At 45.3% G+C, this 19,583-nt stretch overlaps 1 protein-coding gene across 16 annotated transcripts in view; it reads left to right on the top strand.

Moving 5' to 3' along the window:
- Positions 1-19,583, top strand: part of Mtss1 (MTSS I-BAR domain containing 1) — a 149,020-nt gene that overhangs the window by 67,335 nt on the left and 62,102 nt on the right. Inside the window, exon 1 of one of the 16 annotated variants that reach the window (XM_074069186.1) lies at positions 9,310-13,000. The exons of 14 other annotated variants lie outside the window; for them this stretch is intronic. The gene's annotated coding sequence lies outside the window, so the exon portion shown is untranslated. Of the gene's footprint in view, positions 1-9,309; positions 13,001-13,075; positions 18,599-19,583 lie in introns of those variants that run through there. One more of the 16 variants, XM_074069187.1, reaches the window with a different exon arrangement.

Below are 19,583 nucleotides of genomic sequence, written 5' to 3'. Positions count from 1 at the left end.
TAGTTTTCTGAGTTTCAGCCCCCTTTGAGTGTAAGCAATGGCCGGTGGGTGTGTTGACTGCAGGCCGCCAACATCCTCACAGAAAGCCACATATGTTGTATGTCCTAGGAGGAAGCAGGGAGGCATTCATATGCAAGTTCTTAGGCCCATTTTTGTTTTTTTAAAAAAGATAGTGCACATGACCTTTTCTCTGGTTATGTACCAACACATTTGTAATGGACAAAAACTTACAGGATAACATGAAAAGTTATTAGCCAGCTATTTTGTTTCAAAATGGTGGACTAAACTGCCCATTCCATTTGGGCTGATGATTGTGTGTACTGTCCCCATCTAACTGTCATCCCACAGAGGGCTGCTGGACCACCCTTTCATTGGCACCCTTTCATTGGCACAGATGCTCTGGGCTTTTCCATCTGATACCCTTCTCTAATTCCCTCCCATTTGCCTAGTACCTGTGTCCCATGTGTGTCTTCCAGATGTAGCTAGCCCATGTGCGTGGGTCAGAACTGAGTATACTTGAAGTGTAAATCAGTTCCTTTTGAAAGTTATTCTGAAATTGTCAGATAACTCAGAACACAAGTGTTCCACAGGTGTCCAAGTGAGGGAGAGTATTAGCTGCCATTAAGGCATGTGTACATAAGGTCGTAGAGGTGATAGTTGACCTGTCACGGGAGGGGAGGACTTCAGGTGTTTCAGGTGGGTGTGCATTGAAGCCAACTCAATGGGACCACTTTTTAGAGGTACCCTTTGTGGTTGTGATTACAGGCTGCTGTCCATTTTTGAAAGCTACGAAGGTTCCCTATCTTAAAGTATGTCCACTGAGGGTGGAGGGTCTTCACTTCCTCTAGAGTGAGAAATTATGCTACTTTTGTACTTTGCTCCTACTTAGGGTGTGGTGAGTAGCTGAGTAGCTTTCTTAATTTTCTTTTCTTGTGCCCCTTGGGAAGGACAATAGACTGAGTTGACAAGACTCAGCTACAACATGATAAAAGCGAGAGCACACAAGGGAGGGGTGAGGATAGGTAAGACACCTAAAAAACTAGCTAGCATTTGTTGCCCTTAATGCAGAGAAACTAAAGCAGATACCTTAAAGCAACTGAGGCCAATAGGAAAAGGAGACCAGGAACTAGAGAAAAGGTTAGATTAAAAAGAATTAACCTAGAAGGTAACACCCACGCACAGGAAATCAATGTGAGTCAATGCCCTGTATAGCTATCCTTATCTCAACCAGCAAAACCCCTTGTTCCTTCCTATTATTGCTTATACTCTCTCTACAACAAAATTAGAGATAAGGGCAAAATAGTTTCTGCTGGGTATTGAGGGGGGGAGCGGGAGGGGGTGGAGTGGGTGGTAAGGGAGGGGGTGGGGGCAGGGGGGAGAAATAAACCAAGCCTTGTATGCACATATGAATAATAAAAGAAAAATGAAAAAAAAAAAAAAAGACTCAGCTACATTCCCCAGACCTCTGAAATTTGGGACTTATTTGGAAGAAGCAGAGATGTGCTGCTTTCTACAATAGGCTCAAGTTAGGTATCATTGACAGGCAGTGGCAACCTAGTAGAAATCTGATATAGAGAGAGGGAATATGAATGAATGGGAATGAGGGTGGAGGCAGAGAGCGAGAAATTTCGTATTTGGAGAACCCTCTGCCAACTAGATATCAGGCTTCCTCCTGCTACTACTGTGTGACCCTTTCTGGGTCGCAGTGTCCTTCTCCTTGAACGCTGAAGTCCTTTCCTGTTCCAGCGAGTTTGTGGGGAAATGCCGGAGCTCCTGTGTACCCTCTGTGGTTGTGAGCAGTGGTGGCCTTGCTAACTGATAGACCAGTGTGCTGGCACTCAGGAAGGAACTGTGCTTTTCCTGTATATTGTTTGAAGGCACTGGGAGAATTCCACCAGTCGTGGTATAGAGAAACCTGCCTGCCCCATGGCTGTTGAATGCTCAAAACATGACAGGTCCAATCGGAGACATGTTTTCCAGTGGGAAAGACACACTGGATTTCTTTTCCTCATTCCTCTTCCTTTCCTCCCCCCACCCCCATTTTCTTCTTCCTGCTCTTCCTCCTTCTTCATCTTCCTTTTCTTGCCCCCCAAGACAAGGTCTCATTAGATATCACAGGCTGGCCTGGAACTTGCAGTTCTCCTGCTTCAGGCTCCCAAGTTCTGGGATTACAGGCTTGCATTATCACACTGGATTGCAAAGATAAATCTGAATAAAAGAATTGAAATGTCTCATTAATATTTATGTTGGTTTCATATTGGTGTGACAATATTGTGCCTAAATCAGGTTGAATGGATTAAATTATTAAAGCTACTTTCACTGTTTATTTTTACATGCATGTGGCTGCTAGAAATTCTGAAATGACTCGTGGCTTACAATATAGTTCGTGTTTTGTTTCTATGGGACGTTGCTATGTACAGAAGAAACTCCTATACTGGCTATGAACTTGGGATAGGTGTTTGCTGGGACCCATCTAATTATTAAAGCATTTGTGATTCTGTGTGACAGGGAGGGAAGGTTAAAGAATGGGGAGCCCCGGAATGGTTAAAATGGGTGAAACTAGAAGCTAGAAAAGGGGGTCTTGGAGGAGGTAGCCTGTGAACTGAACATTGAAGTGAGGGAGTGAAAACCCTTTAAGGAGTATAAAATGAATCAGGGTCTCGGAAAGGCAATTTATGCCCACCTCTGTCTCTGAGGGAAGCTTAGAAGTCTGTTGGAGGAACACAAAAGGTCTTCCTCTAGCAGGGAGCTTGTGGCAGCTCTGATATAAGCAAAAGCTACTGGGTTCCCTCATCTGGGACTTAGGGTCCTAGACTCAATGCATTTTCCTTCTTAAGGTTTTTTTGCAGGAGGGAGGGATTGTGACAGGCAAAAACGGCGTTCCAGAAGAGCAAACTGTTCTCTTGCAAAGCCTTTCCTGTTGTTCTCTATCTGCTCTGTGGTTTCCAGGAAGGGGCTTTCTGCAGCCCGGAACTATGCACAATTTTGTTTAGAGGGCAAAACTCTAGCATTCCTGACTGTAGTAATTTATGGCAAAAAGTGGCCACATGGACTGAATTTGGTTAGTGGAGGCAGGTCAAGCAGGTAAGTCATGGGTTAAAAAACCACGTTCCCAGTGGGCACCCTATCCACTCAGGTCCTTGCTTTTGACTCCTTGATGTCATGTTATCAACTGATACCAGATGTCTTTTGCAAAGACTTTAATTCTGACATCCCAGGTCCTAGGATGACCTTTCCTAGGTCATACTTTTAAAAATGGCTATAATTTGTGTTTGTGAGAATGAAAAGGCAAAAAGTGGTCCAAAGACTTGGGTGCAAGTCAGGTAGATTTGATTCAGCAAGCAGCAGAAGCCAATATCTAATGAGCAGTTGCTTGTGGCAGTACTGTTCTAAGCGCTTGAAATACACTAACTCATTTAGGCCTCGTGACAACCCTTTGAGTTAGGTTATTATTATATCCACTTCTTCAGTGAATGAATTTGGGCACAGAAAGGGATGTCCTAGGTCCTAGCAGCTCCTAGGGAAGGGAGGTAGAATTTGAGTCTAGACTTAGTCAGTTAATTAACCGAGTACCTGGGGGATGGATATGGAGGTATAGATAAGTCAGATAGCTCTGACTATGGCTGTCAGGCCACTGCTCCTTTCTGTTCCTTTCTTTTTTTTGTGTGGCTGTACTGAGTTTTGAACTTGGGCCTTCACACTTGCTAGACAGGCACTTTACTGCTGAGCTGTGCCTCTAGCCCTTTTGCTCTGGTTATTTTGGAGTTAGAGTCTTGCTTTTTGCCCAGACTAGCCTGGACCACAGTCCTCCTGTTTTATACTTCCTGATGTAGCTGGGATGGCAGATGTGGGTCACCACACCCAGCTTTTTTCCCATTGAGGTGGGGTCTCACAAACTTTTATTGCTTGGACTGGCTTGCACTATGATTCTTTTGATCTCAGCTTCCCAAACATCTAGTCATCCTTCCTTTCTGAGCCTCAGTTTACCCAACTATGAAACTGACACCCAAGCCCTGGTCTGTCCACTTCATGAGATTTGGTTTTTGGATCAGTTGCCTTGACACAGGGAAATGCAGTGTTATTGCATGAGGGAAGGGTGGGGCCTGGCAAGGCTGTGCTTGGCTTTGGATAGCAAATGTCAGAAAAGAAGTGGTGGAATGAAGACAGGAGAAAGTGCGGGGAAGGGGTGTGTGTGGAGTGTGGCTGCTCCCGGCCTAGCAGTCCACTGTCCCCACCCTGCACCATATTCTGATGATCTGGCTCTTGCCATGGCCTGTGTTGGGACTGGAGCCACTCCTAGTGTGCATCGATGTTCAGCATGAAGTGACATGAGTGTGATTTCATAGTCCTTTACAGCATAAGCTCCTGGGATGTTGGCTGACCTGTGTGTAGTTTGCCACTGTCTGGGAATACCCTGTTCCAGCTGCTGTCTGTTAACAGGATAAAACACGGGGTGGGGATGTGGCTCAGGTGGCAGAGCGCCTGTCTTGCAAGCATAAGGCCCTGACTTCAAACCCCATTACTGCCAAAAAAACAAAAAAGAAAAAGAAAAGATAAAAGAACACTCTTTTGTTTAGAGATGGAATCTGGGTGGCCAAGCTCTGGGTCTTCCCACATCGAGGAGGCAACCTTACATCTGACCCCGAGTCCAACCTGAAATAGTTCAGTGTTTGCCCCCAGCACAGGGGCCTAAAATCTGTACCCTGCACCTTGTGACCCAACTGGGAAAGGACACAGCAGGCTTGCTGTGCTGTGACTGTGAACCTTTCAGGGCCGTGGTGCCAGGAGCCTTGATGACTGGGGATGAGTATCACAGTGACTCATCCTGCTACATTCTTGTTCCAGTAACCGTGCCGGGAGGGCACAGCACTGAGGGAGCTTGCTGAGAAATACTAGGCCTGGAGCTAGGGACTCTTCACAATGCCGACCTGCCTGATCTCAGCACAGCCTTGTGAAGGAGGTAGGGATGCTCGAATTGTCTGGGCCAAGGTGCCTGGGCTGGCCAGAGTCACGTGATGGCCTTGAAAGCTGGTGGGAAGCACAACTTTGGTCTAAGGGCTCCGATTCCCTTTGTGTGCTGTTCCACACAGGCTGTTGCATCTGAAGGGCAGAGGCTACTTCCTATGGGTACAATAGTAGGTACATCTTCTTAGAGACTTAAATGCTTTGTACTACCTCTTCTATAAAAGGCCACAGAGTAAATATTTTAGACTTCAAGGGCTGTTAAAACTCTTGCAACTACCTGACTCTGTTATAGATAGAGAAAGAAAGAGAGAGAGATTGAGAGAGAAAGGAAGGAAAGAAAAAAGGAAGGAGCCATAGATAATAGGTAACGGTGGTTGGCTGTGTTTAAATAAAACTTTATTTACAAAAACAGGCAAGTGGGCCAGATTCGGCCTACTATCTGTAGTTTGCCCACTGGTGTAGTCTAAATGTAAGTGGCTCATGAGCTCAACCAGGATAGTGGCCTGTTAGGATGAAGGGAAGAAAATACAAAAAACATTGATGATGTTCCTGAAGGAGGCTAGACATGGATTCCACAGGGCCCAGCACTGCCTTTAAAAAATGAGTTCAACACAAGTTTTCAAAAATTCTCAATGTCCATTAAGTGTATTTTATTTTACTTTTCTCTAAGTAGACATACTTACAGTGGAGAAAAAGGGAGGAATATAGCAGGAACAAATGAAATTCATCTGCACCAGCAGCTCCTAAAGACAATACCTCTTTGGAATAGGGTGAAAGTCAATAACCTTTCTACCTTGAAAGAGCCAAGGTCATTGCTGCATGTCACCCCTTGGGTTGAGAGTTTTGTCTGGGAATATGGACAGTCATTTTTATTGAGAGATTCGAATGTCTAAAATGCTGAATAGTAAGGTGTTTATGGTCATTTTTGCTTTCTGGGAACTCATGATAAAGAGTTCAAGTTAAACATTGTGGGCTTAAAATTGAAAATGCTCCTGAGAAAATGAGATTTGGGGAGCGTAGTTAAACAAACAAACTAGCCCTTGATACACTGGTATGCTTTAAACTTGAGCTCCCACAGTGGAAGTACCTGTTGTAGGTGTTCTTAGATCCGTATTACTTTGCTATGAGGAAGCATAATTTCAAGTTCATCTTAAGATTCATACTATTTGAAGAAGACAGGTCTGGCCCCCCTGCCTGTGGGAGCATCCCTGTTTAGTTCTACACACTGAAAAATTAGGTTTTGACCCACTGCCCTGGAAGGTCTGGGTCGGGTGTCACTTTTCCACCATTGAGCCCTGAGGGGCATCAATGCCAAGTTTGCAGTAGGCCCCAGTAGATGTTTACAGTTGAATGTTACGGTGCCCAGCATGCCTAACTTTGTCCTCTTCATCTAGCCAAGCATTTTCTTAGAAAAATGACTTAAGGGGTAGACATGAACTCTATAAAATGTTTGAAGTCCTATTTTTACTTACTGACTCAGAAATGAAGGACTTAGGTGTCCACATCCCTTTTGAAATTATCTACTGCTTTCTTTAAAATCTTTGATTTGTGGTGTCAAAGTGTTGCTCTCAGACCCTGCAGGGTCATTTTCCAACCTGACATTTGTCTGTTAGAAGTAGGTCTAGATCTTAGATCCAAGGAATCCAAGATGGAAAGAGCAGGCAATATTTAGACATTGGTACTGGTTAGGAAAACTGGAATGTAGAATAGAGTTTGCTTTTTTCCTTTCACTTGGTGAAAAAGGTTAATTGTGTTTATATGATGCGAAAATCCAATTTTGGTAATAGGCAAATCACATGGTTTGGAACTTCAGTAGCAAATGTACCAGGACTGTGTTTTTTTCCAGCCACTGTAGAATGAGGTTGGTGTGAGCAAATTAGAATGTCTTTTTTTTTAAGCAAATGAGCATTCTACCAGGGGCTGCCACTTTGTAGCTGCCAGTTGATCTCAAGGACTTTGGAGCATCTGGACTTTTTCTTCTGTAGTGGAGATGGAAGAAGGCAGAGATAAGGTTGCCAAGGAAACCACAATGCTACAGGAGCCTGTGCTGCTCATGCATTTAAATGTAGTTTGAGATTTAGGTGTATTTTTTTTTTTAATAAAGACACCAATGTTAGTATACAATAAGTAATGTTGTGTGTGCCTCCCCACCCCTTATAAATAGTCCTCCATTTAGATTCATGTCTTTTTGTTAGTCTGTTTCTGTTTATGGGTCTAGATTCCACATGTGAGAGAAAACACGTGGTATTTGTCTTTCTGAGTCTGGCTTATTTCACTCAACTAAGTGATCTTCAGTTTCATCCATTTTCCTCCAAATTCCAAAATTTCATTCTTAATGGCTGAAGAATGCTCCACTGGTATATATGCCACATTTCCTTACCTGTTCATCTATGGATGGGCAGCTAGGCTGGTACTGTAACCTGGCTATTGTGAACTGTGCAGTAAAAGTATGGTTGTGCAGGTATCTCTATGTCTCTATTGTGCACTGACTTACATTCCTGTGGGTTATTTAGTTATTTATTTGTTGTTTATGCACGGGATTTAACCCTGGGCCTTGTGCATGCCAGGCAAGTGCTCTACCACTGAGCTACACCCCAGCCCAGACTTTAGCTTGTAAATGATCTTATTTTTTATAGTCATTTTTCAAGGTGCAACCACATTAACTCACATGAATGGCAGCTATGTTTCAGTCACTTTCCCAGTCTTGCTTATTATCCCTTGTTTCCAGAGTCCTAGCAAGCACAGTGCCACAACAAGCATTCCTGTGCATCTTTTTGCATCTCTTTTTTCCCCTGGGATGTGGTCCTCAGATGGCATTACTAAGTGCAGACTTGTTAGGGCTGTTGCTGTGTGTGGCGCAGTGCTCTCTGGAAGGACCTACCCAGCTATCCTCCCACCAAAGGGGAGGGCCTGTCGTTAACACTAGCTGTTACTGAGTTTTTTTTTTTTTTTTCATTCTGCTGATTTTTATGGATCAAAGACACTTTTCTTCTTTTCTATAAAGAGAAATCATAAAAGCAGCTGTTGTGGATTGAGGAGTTACTGTATGGAGAATGTGCTAAATCTGTTGTATATCTTTAATCCTTACTACAGCAGTCTGAAATATATTCCACTGTGCCCATTTCACAGATGAGGAAACTAAGACTTGGAGAAGCAGAGGTCATTAGAACACTGAAGAAAAATTAGGCTATCCTAGGAGATTTGTGTTTCCAGTTGAGGTGGGGGCAGTGAGTATGTCCCTTGCAAGGAGCAGCCTAGAGACCTGGTAGTTTTAAAGCTCGGTTGGACAGGTTGTTGGAAGGAGGATGGCAATTAATTGAGACTGAGAAGGGTGGGTTGTCTTTGGGCTCTCGTTTAAAATGGGTTTGTTTTTCTCCAGAGCGCACTGACCCCACCCTAGATTTTGGGTGTGTCTCCTTAGCACTTTTAGAGCCTCTGTAATAAGGAAATCTTTAGAGTGAGTGTGAGCTGCAGTACAGACTGATTCATCTGGGGAAAGCCACATTACAGATCTGCTGAGCTCAGGGCCTTCCATGCCACGTGACACCCACCGTGGACCTGTCTTGTGCACCTGCCTCGCTGCCAGGTTGAAATGTCTCTTCAGTTAACGTGCGCTGCATGAAATGCTAAGACTTGAAACTAAGCCCATGAGGCTGCTTTTCTGGAACACTTTTCCTTTTACCTCTTTGATACTTGTTGTTCAATGAAAACTGAAGGTAAATAATTCATTTTTATACAGGATTTAGCGTTCAATAATTTTCTCTTTGCCTTGAAAAAATTCATACTCATTTGAATGTCCCCTCATTCTCAATGATCATGATTGGCGGGAAGAGGAGAAAAAAGAACTTTCTGTTTATCACCCGGGGCCAAGCTTTCTTAATCTTTCACTATCTCCCTTCCTCTTGTTTCTGCTATTCTCTCCCCAGGCTCATTGGTAAAAGTAGCATCTACTCATCTTCAGGAGAGGAAATCTCAGGATAGAGTTTCTTGATTCACTTCTGGGGGTTGTTTGAGCCAAACAGCTCACTGAATGAAGGATTGTTTTATGGTTCTGCCATCAGCCATTTGTCTGTCATTCTCTCCATCCACATCCATCCACAACATCCATCCATGAAAGCATGTTGCCGGGCTTTCATGGTGGAGAGGTACAAACAATACATGGGGCCCAAGCTCACGTTTGTTGGATTCACCCCTACATTACGGACAAAACAACTGGCATTCAGAGATGCTGAGACTTAAAAGGGTCAGTGATTTGAACATATTTGAGGTGTCATGGTTCTTTTATCCTGTTCTTCCCCAAGGTGCTTCTGGGCGGAGGGGGGGTTGGAGGGGGGAGAGAGAGAGAGAGAGAATGAGTCAGAGTGTGCGTGTGTCTGGAGAAAGAAAGAGAGAGAGAGAGACTGACACTTGTCTGGCCTTGCTGACTAGTGTGACTGTCACTTTCTGTTTCTGTGGTCCAATCTGTGGACCATGGCTGCTCTCTCCCTGTTCCCTGCCATGTTTTCTCCTCCCCCCAAAAAAGGTCAGTTGTGCCTTCCCCCCAATTTGTTTTTGCCACTTGTATTTTCTTTGATAATTATGTGACCAGATAAAATATTACATAAACTGATGACATTTTGAGTGTGGAAAGAGAAGTTGTTTTATTGAAAACTCAAGTGTGTGTTTTGGAAAGACTTGAAAATGACTTACAAAAAAGATTCCCATTGTTTTAGGTGTGGCTGAGACATGTCGTAAGTATAAAGAGGGGATGGTGGAGGTAAACATCTAGAAGGATTCTTCACTTTGTGAAGGAGTCTGAAGTTGGTTTGCAGGGTGGGCAACTGGGATGTGATTTTTGGCTAGAGTGACCATAGAACTCCAATCAGGAGATCTAGATTCCAAAGAAAAGGCCTTGACCTTCCATGACATGATCGTGTAATGAATGCTTTCAGTTAAAATAAGTTGTTTAAGGTGTGAATATATCATCTTTTAATCCTTTGGGGCTCTGATTTCTTAAAATAATCATAAACATCTCATCCAACAGAGTCATTTTCCCTTGAACTGGAGTGGCTGCATTTCGCAGCCTCAACTCAGCTGTTTGATGGGAAGGAGGCAGGGGGAGGGTACAGTGAGAATGGAGTCAAGCAAGCTGGGGTTCTGCCTTGCTTCTCAGCTGTGAGACCCCAGGGCCTATGTACCCCTCATTTGTGTAAGGGAAGGGGCAGTTCCTGCCAGCACTGTGACTGGGGAGGCTCCGGTGAGTGCAGGCTATGTGAGAGTACCTTTTACATAGGTGGTGCTCATTAAATGTCACCCGCATGGCATCAGCTCCTGTATCGTTCTGTCTTGTTTATCTTACTCACTGTTAAGCTTTTTAGTTATCGGGGCAAAGAATGCAGCAAAACTCTTAGGCCACCTGGTTTCCAAATTTATGACCATTTAGACAACAGCTAGAAGACTGTATAGAAAAGAAATCAAGCAAATCAGTACCACCAGGCAGTATGTTTAACAGAATACTTACCTCTAGCAACCCCTACCATGTTGTTGGGGATCAGACTTGGGCCTCTCACAAAAATCCCTAGCCCCCCCGCCTTTTTAAATTTTATTTTGAGATGGTGTTACTATTGCCCCAGCTGGTCTTGAACTCACAATCCTCCGGCCTCAGCCTCCTGAGTAGGTAGGATTACATGAGTGCACTGCCACCTTTGTTATGAGAATTTTACATCTTCATTAAAGCGGGTGTTCTAAGACTTTGACTTGCCAACACCTTTTTAACCTAGCTTAGTACTATTTATGCATTTTTTAAAAATGGAAGGGCTTTTTTGTTTGAAATATATCATAAATACTTGGTAGTTTAACCTTTTGATGAATTCAAATTGGCCTTCCTAGTTAAATTTCATCACCACCTGGAACCGTTTCTGTATTTCCAAAATGACATTTGTTTGCTTTGTAACGTTTCAGAGATAATTACTAGTGAGGAAGAAAAGCTGCCTCCTCTCATCTCCATTGTTTTGGGGCCTCAGGGTCCTTGTCACCTCCCATGTCCTGGCAGATGTGGTTAGGAACTTTGTGATGGGTGATCTCAGCAGACTGCTAGGTTATTAAACACGAAGTGCCGTGGAGGCAGTTGAACTTCACGCTTGGCTGGTGGTAATGAGCTCTTTTCTACCCCCATTGGTGCTCTGGGGACAGAAGGCCCTGAGATATGGGGAGAGCAGGTGTCTGCTTATCCTGTCACAGGCGCTCTGGTGTCCTGGCTGGGAACCACAGTGCCTGGCTCTCCACTGGGAAGGGAGGTCTGGAAGTGGAATGTTTGAATGTGATTCCTTCCTGTGTCCAATGCGACTCTTCTTATTCCAAGCTTATTTTTGGATGATTTGGGCTTCCTTTGAAGCCCCAGTTGCAGCATTTCTAAATTCTAAGCACTTGTGTGTATCTGAACTTCTTGGTCACCCCTGACAACCAAAGAACAAGAAACCCAGCTTGGAACCTTTTGTCATCATGAAATTTAAAGTTTGCTTGGATCTCTGTGCTAAGGTAAAAATTATGGCAAACATCTTTATTAGATTTATGTCAGAGGCTACTTTCTCTGAGGTAAAGGACAGTGAGTGCCATCAGTGAAATCAGTATTTTCTGCCCTGAAATGATCCAGGAGTTATAGGATCTTAGAAGTAGGGGGGTTGTTTCACAGGTGGTGCTTAGTGCCCAGCCGGAATTACTCTATCTGCCTACACTACTCAACCTGTCCAGCCTCCTTCACTCATCTAGGAGTGTACAAGTCTTGTAGGAGAAGACCTCTTTGGGGTCAAGGTCAGTCTCATTTATTCCCATCTTACACCTGAGTTTGTGGTTGGCATAGAATGAAAGAATGAGCAAATGCGTATACCCCAAATGTAACTGAAATCCAGTCCTGTGCACACACACGTACAGACTCATCAGAAGCAGGCCACCGTGGGTGAAGAATCTGAGAACAAATGTGACACATAAATTCCATCCCTTCCAGGGTATGAACGGAGGCCACCACCTGTTTCCTGCCAGCCCCAGCATGCAACAGCAGCTGGGCCAAGGTCAGGGGTTTGCAAGTGATCCAGCTCTCCACCTCCTGAATTTCTTCCTAATGTCAGATACCAAGCCCACTACCAACCACCCACCTTGAAGTCCCACATTGTGCTTGTTCCTTCCTGTGGGAGAAGGGTCTTCTTGGGGTTCATCCCTACCCCGTCCTACTCAGGTTTCTCACCCCACATATTCCAAATCAGTTGTGAGTGTGTTTACTCTTTAAGGCCATCCTCTGAAGCTTCCCTTGATTCTGTCTCCCTCTAGTCGCCCCCCTGCTCCCTTTCACAGAATGGAATTGATTTAATAAGCATATTGTAAAATCCAGCCATCTTACTCTGAACTCTGGAAAAGCATGAGCAGCGTGATTGCACAGCATAGGACTGGCCTGAGCCTGTGCTTGCTTGGCGTAGGCAGGACCAGGTTTCCTGATGTTGTGGGGTAATGTCTAACTTCCTGGGTGGTCTTGACGTGAAACGAGGTAAGTGTAAGGTACAGACAAAAAGCAGAAGATTGAAAATGAATTCCCTCAGCCTTTCCCACCAATGCCAGAGGCAAGTCCCCCTCAGTTCAGTATTACACTTCTGCTTTTTAAGTGATAAGACCCAAAAGAGGATGCCATTTGGAGAGTCAATTGCTATTGGCTCCTGCTCATGGCCAGTGCTGACCTTTGGTTCCTCTAGAGAGGATCTAAGGTCATTGTACAAAGTCATGTTTGGAAAAAGAATTCTTTGTGCCAAAATGTGAAGTAGGCACCACCAAGGACAATCTAGCCAGTGGTGATCGGCCCTCGGGTGCTTGCTGCTGTTTGTAAAGGAACTTTAAGATTCTCTATCTGCTCAGGCTCTGAATAGACAGCTGGATGCATTTTCTTAGTGGGATTCTGAGGCCTCAGTGATCCCAGATAAGGGACAGCCAGGCTCATAGGCAACAGAGCTGCTTTTGTCACAGCTGTCAAAACTATCATGCCATGCTCTCTGCTTTGGAAACCTTTTTGGAGGTAAGTCCCCCAGTTAACCACCTTCATTACATCTTCCTAATACTCATTCGGAAAACATGTTGTTGATTTGTTTTGTTTGCAATACTGGGGTTTGAACTCAGGGCCTCTCGAAGCATATTATGAAACAAAGAAAAGTCTCTGGGAGCAGCTGGAGTGACCCACAGGAACTTGGCCACAGGCTGGGCCCTTTGGATTTTCACTTCAGCCTGAGCCGTGTGTTGAACAGAGCCTCAAGAGCTGGTTCTTCTTGCCTGTCTTTGCATCCTATAATGTCAGACAGCTGAGTATTAGAGATCTTCCCCAGGAACTCCTTCCGAGGCTTGCACATGTTACAGGCCATTAGGTGAGAATACTGAGAGAGCTAACCCTTCTCTTTTTGTTAAGCAACCAGATAGGAAGCATGCTAGCAATCTAATAAAATTAGACAATCGCGGGCCATAAAATAAGGTGATTCCATCGAGAAATAAGGCGGTTGCATCGGAGACACACAGCTCAGGGGCTCCTTGCAAAAGCAATGGACTGAGTCTACAGATCTCACCGCCTCATGGAGAGAGTAAGATAATCGAGCCACTCTCCTTAGCCTCAGTGACTGAACCTGGAAGATGGGAGATAGCTCGAAACCCACTAATTAGAATAGACTGGCTGTGACAAGGAACTCATGACTCTGAATGAGGGGGCAGAGGAGTTATGGGAACTGAGGCATTGGGCATGTGGCTGGGGTTCCTCAAGCATTTTGGAGTTCTCTGTTTACACATAAATTTGTAGTCAAGTTTGTGGCAAAGAAGTCCCAAGTCTTGTAAAGCTAGATGACCACATATACTCCTATGGCTAATATTGAGCCTCCGTTTGAAAGGTGGTGGGTCACACCAGCACACCCTGTGTCTACACTGCCCACCATAAAAGGTTATTTTCCAAGGTGAACTTGAGTTACTTCTGTCCTTTGACTCTTGCCCTCTGTATTTGCCTTTACTCCTTTTCCCTCACATGCTATTCCCTAGTTTTCTTTTATCTTTTTAACCACAAAGCAAGGTTTACTTGTGGGAAGAAAGAGGAAGGAAGGAAGTGATGTTTGGAGGGTAAATAAATGGGAAGTTTGCACATATCTGATGTCCCGGGCTCTGAGCTGGGCATTCAGCACTAACTCCCACACAAACCTAGGGCGAATATACTTTGACCCTTTTTTGTAGGAGAAGAAGTAGAGTCAGAGGACAGTTCATTGCTTTGTAGGAATCAAAAATTCATTAGGATTCATTTCCTTTCTTTTTATGTTAAGCGCTCAACAGTGCGTCACAAACTCTTATGTACATAGGAATTGCTTGGGATTTTGTCAGGTTCAGACTCTTGAGTCAGCAAGTCTGTGTGAGGCCCGGGTGCTGTGTTTCTGCAAGAAGTTTCTTGGGTTTTGATGTTGGTTTTTTTTTAGGTGGCACAGGGGTTTGAACTCAGGGCCTCACACTTGCTAGGGCAGGCGCTCTTACCACTTGAGCTATTCTGCCAGCGCTTTTGTTGATTTCTTATGGTGCTGGAGATCAAAACCAGGGCCTTGTGCTGCAGGTGAGGGGACCATGTTTTGAGTGCTGAGGACAGGGCTGTGTATTTGCTAGTTTTTGTTTGTTTTTTAAAGCAACAGGAGGGGAAAGAAATTTAGATGAAGGCAACTGAAGGTTTGCTGTTCTAATTATCTGATCACATAAAAATCAGACCAGTGGCTTTCCTTTTCCAGTTATCACAACCTGTGGTTATGGAAGATTGACTGTATGTGTTCCCAAAAGTGTTTGACCAACAACAGGATTTTTGAGACATTGATGCCTAAGTTGAGAATGGCCATTTGGTTGAGGAAATCTCCAGTTTATAAAAAAGTCCATCTTACACTTTATCGGCTTTAGGTCATGGTTCTGCATGTGTAATAAAAGGCAGGGTCGAGAGACTTGTTCCTTACTTCTCCGCTGTTCTGTGTGCTTTACATTAACACCAGACCAGAGGACCACCAGCAACCCTCAGGGGTCAGCAGTGTTGTCCCACTGGTTGCCACAGGAGATCTGGCCATGTGGACAGACCATGCAGGAAGCCGTAGCTTTGCTGCCTCCACTTTTGGAGGGCCGTGGCTTTTATTCTGGGAGCAGTAGGAGGTCACACAATGAGAGCAGATCTCTGGTGGAGGCTGGCTAAGAAAAAGTTCTGAAGACGGCTTGAGCTGTGGAGAGACAGGAGGTGGCAGGCCAAGGGCTTTCAGAACCAGAACACGAATAGCTTTGGGGTAAAGTGGGCAGTGTGTGTGGTGGGTGGGGGGTGTCAAGACATCCTAGTGACAGAAATGCTCAGCTTTAGGATGAGATGGAGGACAGGGGCAAGTTGGTCACAACTGGAGGCCAGGTACTCACAGAAGCCACCAGCCAAGCCCAGGAGCACAGGGGAACAGAAGTGTTAAGAGAAGGTCAGGTCATGCCAGCCAGGGCAGTGTTGGGGTGTCCACCCCCTGTGTACGTGCTCTTCAGGGTCTGGTCACCTGTTATGAAATCAGGTTGCTGTGTTTGCTGGCTTTGGAAATAAAGGACATTTTGTCTCACTGGGGAGACTCTTGGGTCAAGGTACTTTGGTCTGAAATGTCCCCAGGAGCACTCAGCTGTGGCATCCTCCCTGGAATTCAAGTCCAGCAGACCTAGCCTGTCCCTGGTCTCTGGCTTTCCATAGCAGCTTGTTCCTTGCCTCTGACCTCAGTGCTGTGTGCATGTGTGTTCAAGCATGTGTTCATGTTTGTATGTGTGTGTGTTGGAGGGGAGGGTGTTTTAGGAGCAAGGGTGAGACCTAGGGACACTGGATGATGAAATGTTTAAGAACCACCATTAGTCATTATTTTTGTTTTCTTACACAGTGTACCTTTGGCTCTGCCTTTGGTCAGTAGCTTTATTTCAGTGAGGTTGTGTTAAAATGTGTATTTAGGAACACAGTGGTTGGTGACAGAGCACTACGACATACCAAGCAGATTCTGGAAGACCATGGCCAGAGTTTTCCAGGATGAGCGGCGCTGGGCAGCTTGAGCTCTAGCTTTGAGAGTTGAGAGCAGAGCCAACCGCTTTTCTTTTAAAATCAGATTTTGTGCTGGTGCCTTATGTGCATTGTTTTGTTTACTTCCTACAACGAATGACCTGTAAGCAGGAGTAGCTTTGCAGATGAGACAGTTAAGGCAGGTTGGCTGCCCAAGTCATATAGCAAGGAAGTTGTGTGGCTGGGGCTGGAACCCAGTGTTTTCTGACTCCAAAGCCTGTGCTCTAGGCCAGTGCCCCTCAAACTTCACAGTGCCTGTGAGTGGCCTCAGTCTTGTTACAATGCAGGTCTAGAAGGGGCTCCATGTCTGGACCCTGGGCCCCACTGAGTCACAGGTGTCTCTACCCTCTGGTATGTGGCTTACTTTCTCTGAATCTCACTTCCCATATTCCCAAACCAAGGGGATCAATTGCACATCTTCCCCTTCAAGTTGCTGTGAAAACTGAGATGATGTGTACAAAGTCTTTGTCAATCAAAATAATGAAAAAAATACTGGCAGTCTTTTCTTCCTGTCCCTTCCTTCTTCTGTGTTGCAGATCTTTCTCTTTGTTCCTGCTTCAAACTCATCACTTTTGTCCTTACATGGTTGACAGTCACCTGTGTAGCACAGACCCACAGGTTTTGTTAACAGATGGCTTGCTAAGAGGAGGGGTGGTCCTCATTTAACCAAATCATCTCAGGTGGGTTTAGAGAAGGGGCCTGCAGGGTCCACAGTCTCTTTGGGCCCAGGGATTAAACAGTTCGCTTCTGAAGGTGGCCTCTTCTGGGAGAGGCAGGGGAAGGCTTTCTTTCCCTGGTCATCATTCCTGTAGATTGAGAAGTTTGGAGCAATTGTAAAAGAGGAATGACAGATGAGGGAGCTCAAGGAGCTTCAGACAGGACTGAGCAAGCTGGGGCTGGTGCAATTAGCTGGGCTGTGTGCTCAGTGCTTGACTCCCTTCTAAGGGTGAATCAACAGCCCCTGGCAGTAGACTCTTTAAGAAGGCGTAATGCACATAATGTGTTTTTAAAAGATTGTAATTAAAATGATGAGTACTCGTTATTTGGGTGATTCACTTTGTGGAGACCCCTTGCTCTTCCAGGATTCTGGGGGGCCTTGTTGTATGGTGTCTGGGAGAAAGAACCCACTGTTCAGGCAGGTGAGGTCAGGGCTGTGGCCCCCAGTGTGTTGTGGGTATAAACAATCTATCTAACCTCCCATGGACAGGAGGCTACTTAAGACGTGGAGGCTGTCAGCAAGTAGGGATGGGGGGACTTGGGCTTGGGGTCTGGCATAGGGAGGAGGCTTATAAATTTCAGTTCATTTGTCAGATCTTGGGCAGCAGAGTCAGGTACACACAGCGCTCAGTACTCAGCGGTAGTGGCGTAATCTCCTTGAGTCTTGGTTTCCTTATCTATAACACGGACAGGGTAATGTACCTACTCACCTGGTTGTTGGAGAATAAAAATGAAGTAACACGCTCAGAGCTTCAGCTATGGGTACTTGGTATAGGCTTCATGATGGGGGTGTGCTCAGGGAAGTGTGTGTTAAGTTGGTGTCGTCATTGTGCCAACATCATGAAGTGTACTTACACAAGCCAAGACCACCATTTACACACAGTCTGTTGTTGACTGAAATGTCGTCATGTGGTACAGCACTGTGAATGTGAGTTCATGTTATTCACTCATTCCCCTCCTGTCTACGAGGGATACATGCCAAGAACCCTCGAGACCACAGATAGTACCAAACCCTGTATGTACTATGGTCTTTCTGTACATACATACCTATGATAAAGCTTAATTTATAAATTAGTCACAATAAGAGATTAACAGCAACCAATAACAAAATAGAACACTTCTAACAGTACACTATAATAAAAATTATGTGAATGTACCTCCCCAAATACCTTGATTCCTCATTTCACTATAGTAACATTTTGGGGTCACAGTTGAGCTCAGGTAATTGAGAGCATAGGAAGACTGCTGTGGTCTGCAGATAGGTCAGGATTATGCAAAAATGTGTGCTGTGGTAATAGCAAGTATGGATAGCATCTGGGTTTGAATCCTAGCCTATCCATCTCTGGGAAATTTCTCTTAGCCTCTGTTTCCCCATCTTTAAAACAAGGATTAGGCAACAAAAGACTGGCCTTAGAGGGTTGTTGTGGGGAGTAAAGGAATCATGCACAGTGCTTCTTGCAGTTGCTGGCTCGTTGAAGGCACTGAGTTGTAGGCACTTTATCACTTAGCTGATAAAATGCCTGCACCACGGATATCAGATAACCTCCCCATGGGCTTGGTACTGTTGACTTTGGCATCGCAAAAGCCTTGTCATACAGGACAGTGCACTTGAGGGTAAGCAAGCCCTGGCATCTCCAGGCCCCGCCATCATTACCATCCTGCCCTTTCCCAGAGCGCCTGCCGTGGGGCTCTGTTCCACAGTGAGCTGTGGAGGGCAGGAGACAAACCTTCCTGCTAACAAGAGTCATAAATGCCAGCCCTGGGCTGGGGAAGCCTCCCGCTGTTGGTTTGTATCACTGGAGTTAGCATCCTGTGGCGGAGTCTTAATTGGAAGAGGTAATTAGTGCTGCGTCCTGGGGAATATGATCTGGGAGTGAGAAGACCAGGGATGACTGACATCTGGGAGCTCAGTCTCACAGCCTGGGGTGGGAAGCACTGTCGCCCTGCTGGCTCATAGCTTCTGTTTTCGTTGGTAACCTGTTCTTTGCTTTTCCATCTATAGGAAATTCTACAGGAAGCAGAGATGTCATGGTTTTCTTTCTAAAGTACAGCTCATGTGGCTCCCCTGTACTTTCCTAGATTCCCCATGGCCTACGGAAGTTCCGACACCTCAGGCTGGCACCTGGGTCTCTTACCCTCCTTCCCCTTTGTCACCTCACTTGACAGTCCTCAGGACCGCCTCTCTCCAGCTCCCATGGAGCAGCTGAGTCCCTCATCCCACCTTGCTGTCCTCATGACTTCCTGGTATCCTCTTCTACCTCTCTGGGTCCATGTCATCTTTTCCTCCTTGGCTCTGGCTCTGTGTTTTGGAGGAAGCATTGAGAAGAAAGGACTTTCAATCTGAGGGTCCTGCTTTGAGTCCCGGCCCTGACACATTCTCTTCCTGTGACCTTGCATTGGTGACCTTCTATCCTTAAGCCTCAATCTCCTGCTTCATACAGTGGAGGCAGGCCTGGCAGGGTTGTGGGAAAGGTGAACCACTGGGTGCATAAGTGCTCACTAATGTAATGATTATACCCTGGTTTCTCTCTGATAGCACCAACTAAATCATGTAATTGAGCCTTGTAATAGCAGAAAATGGCTCCAGGTTTTCAGACAGCCATGGGCCAGAGCCAGCCGTGCTGGGTGACAGAGGAGAATAACAACCTTGCTTTCTCTTTTGGGCTCTGGAGGTCTTGCAAGGATCTTTCTGCACAGACTTTGGTGTGGGCCCCACACTACTTCCTAGTAGATGGCAGTATGTGAAGGACTTGAGGTTAGCAGCTTTAATGAGTGACACACTCACCTCCACCCTGCATGTGCAGGCCTGGCAGGCCCTGGG

This window comes from Castor canadensis, chromosome 3, assembly GCF_047511655.1.
Source record: "Castor canadensis chromosome 3, mCasCan1.hap1v2, whole genome shotgun sequence".
Lineage (NCBI taxonomy): Eukaryota > Metazoa > Chordata > Mammalia > Rodentia > Castoridae > Castor > Castor canadensis.
This window is presented reverse-complemented; position numbering and strand designations above follow the sequence as displayed.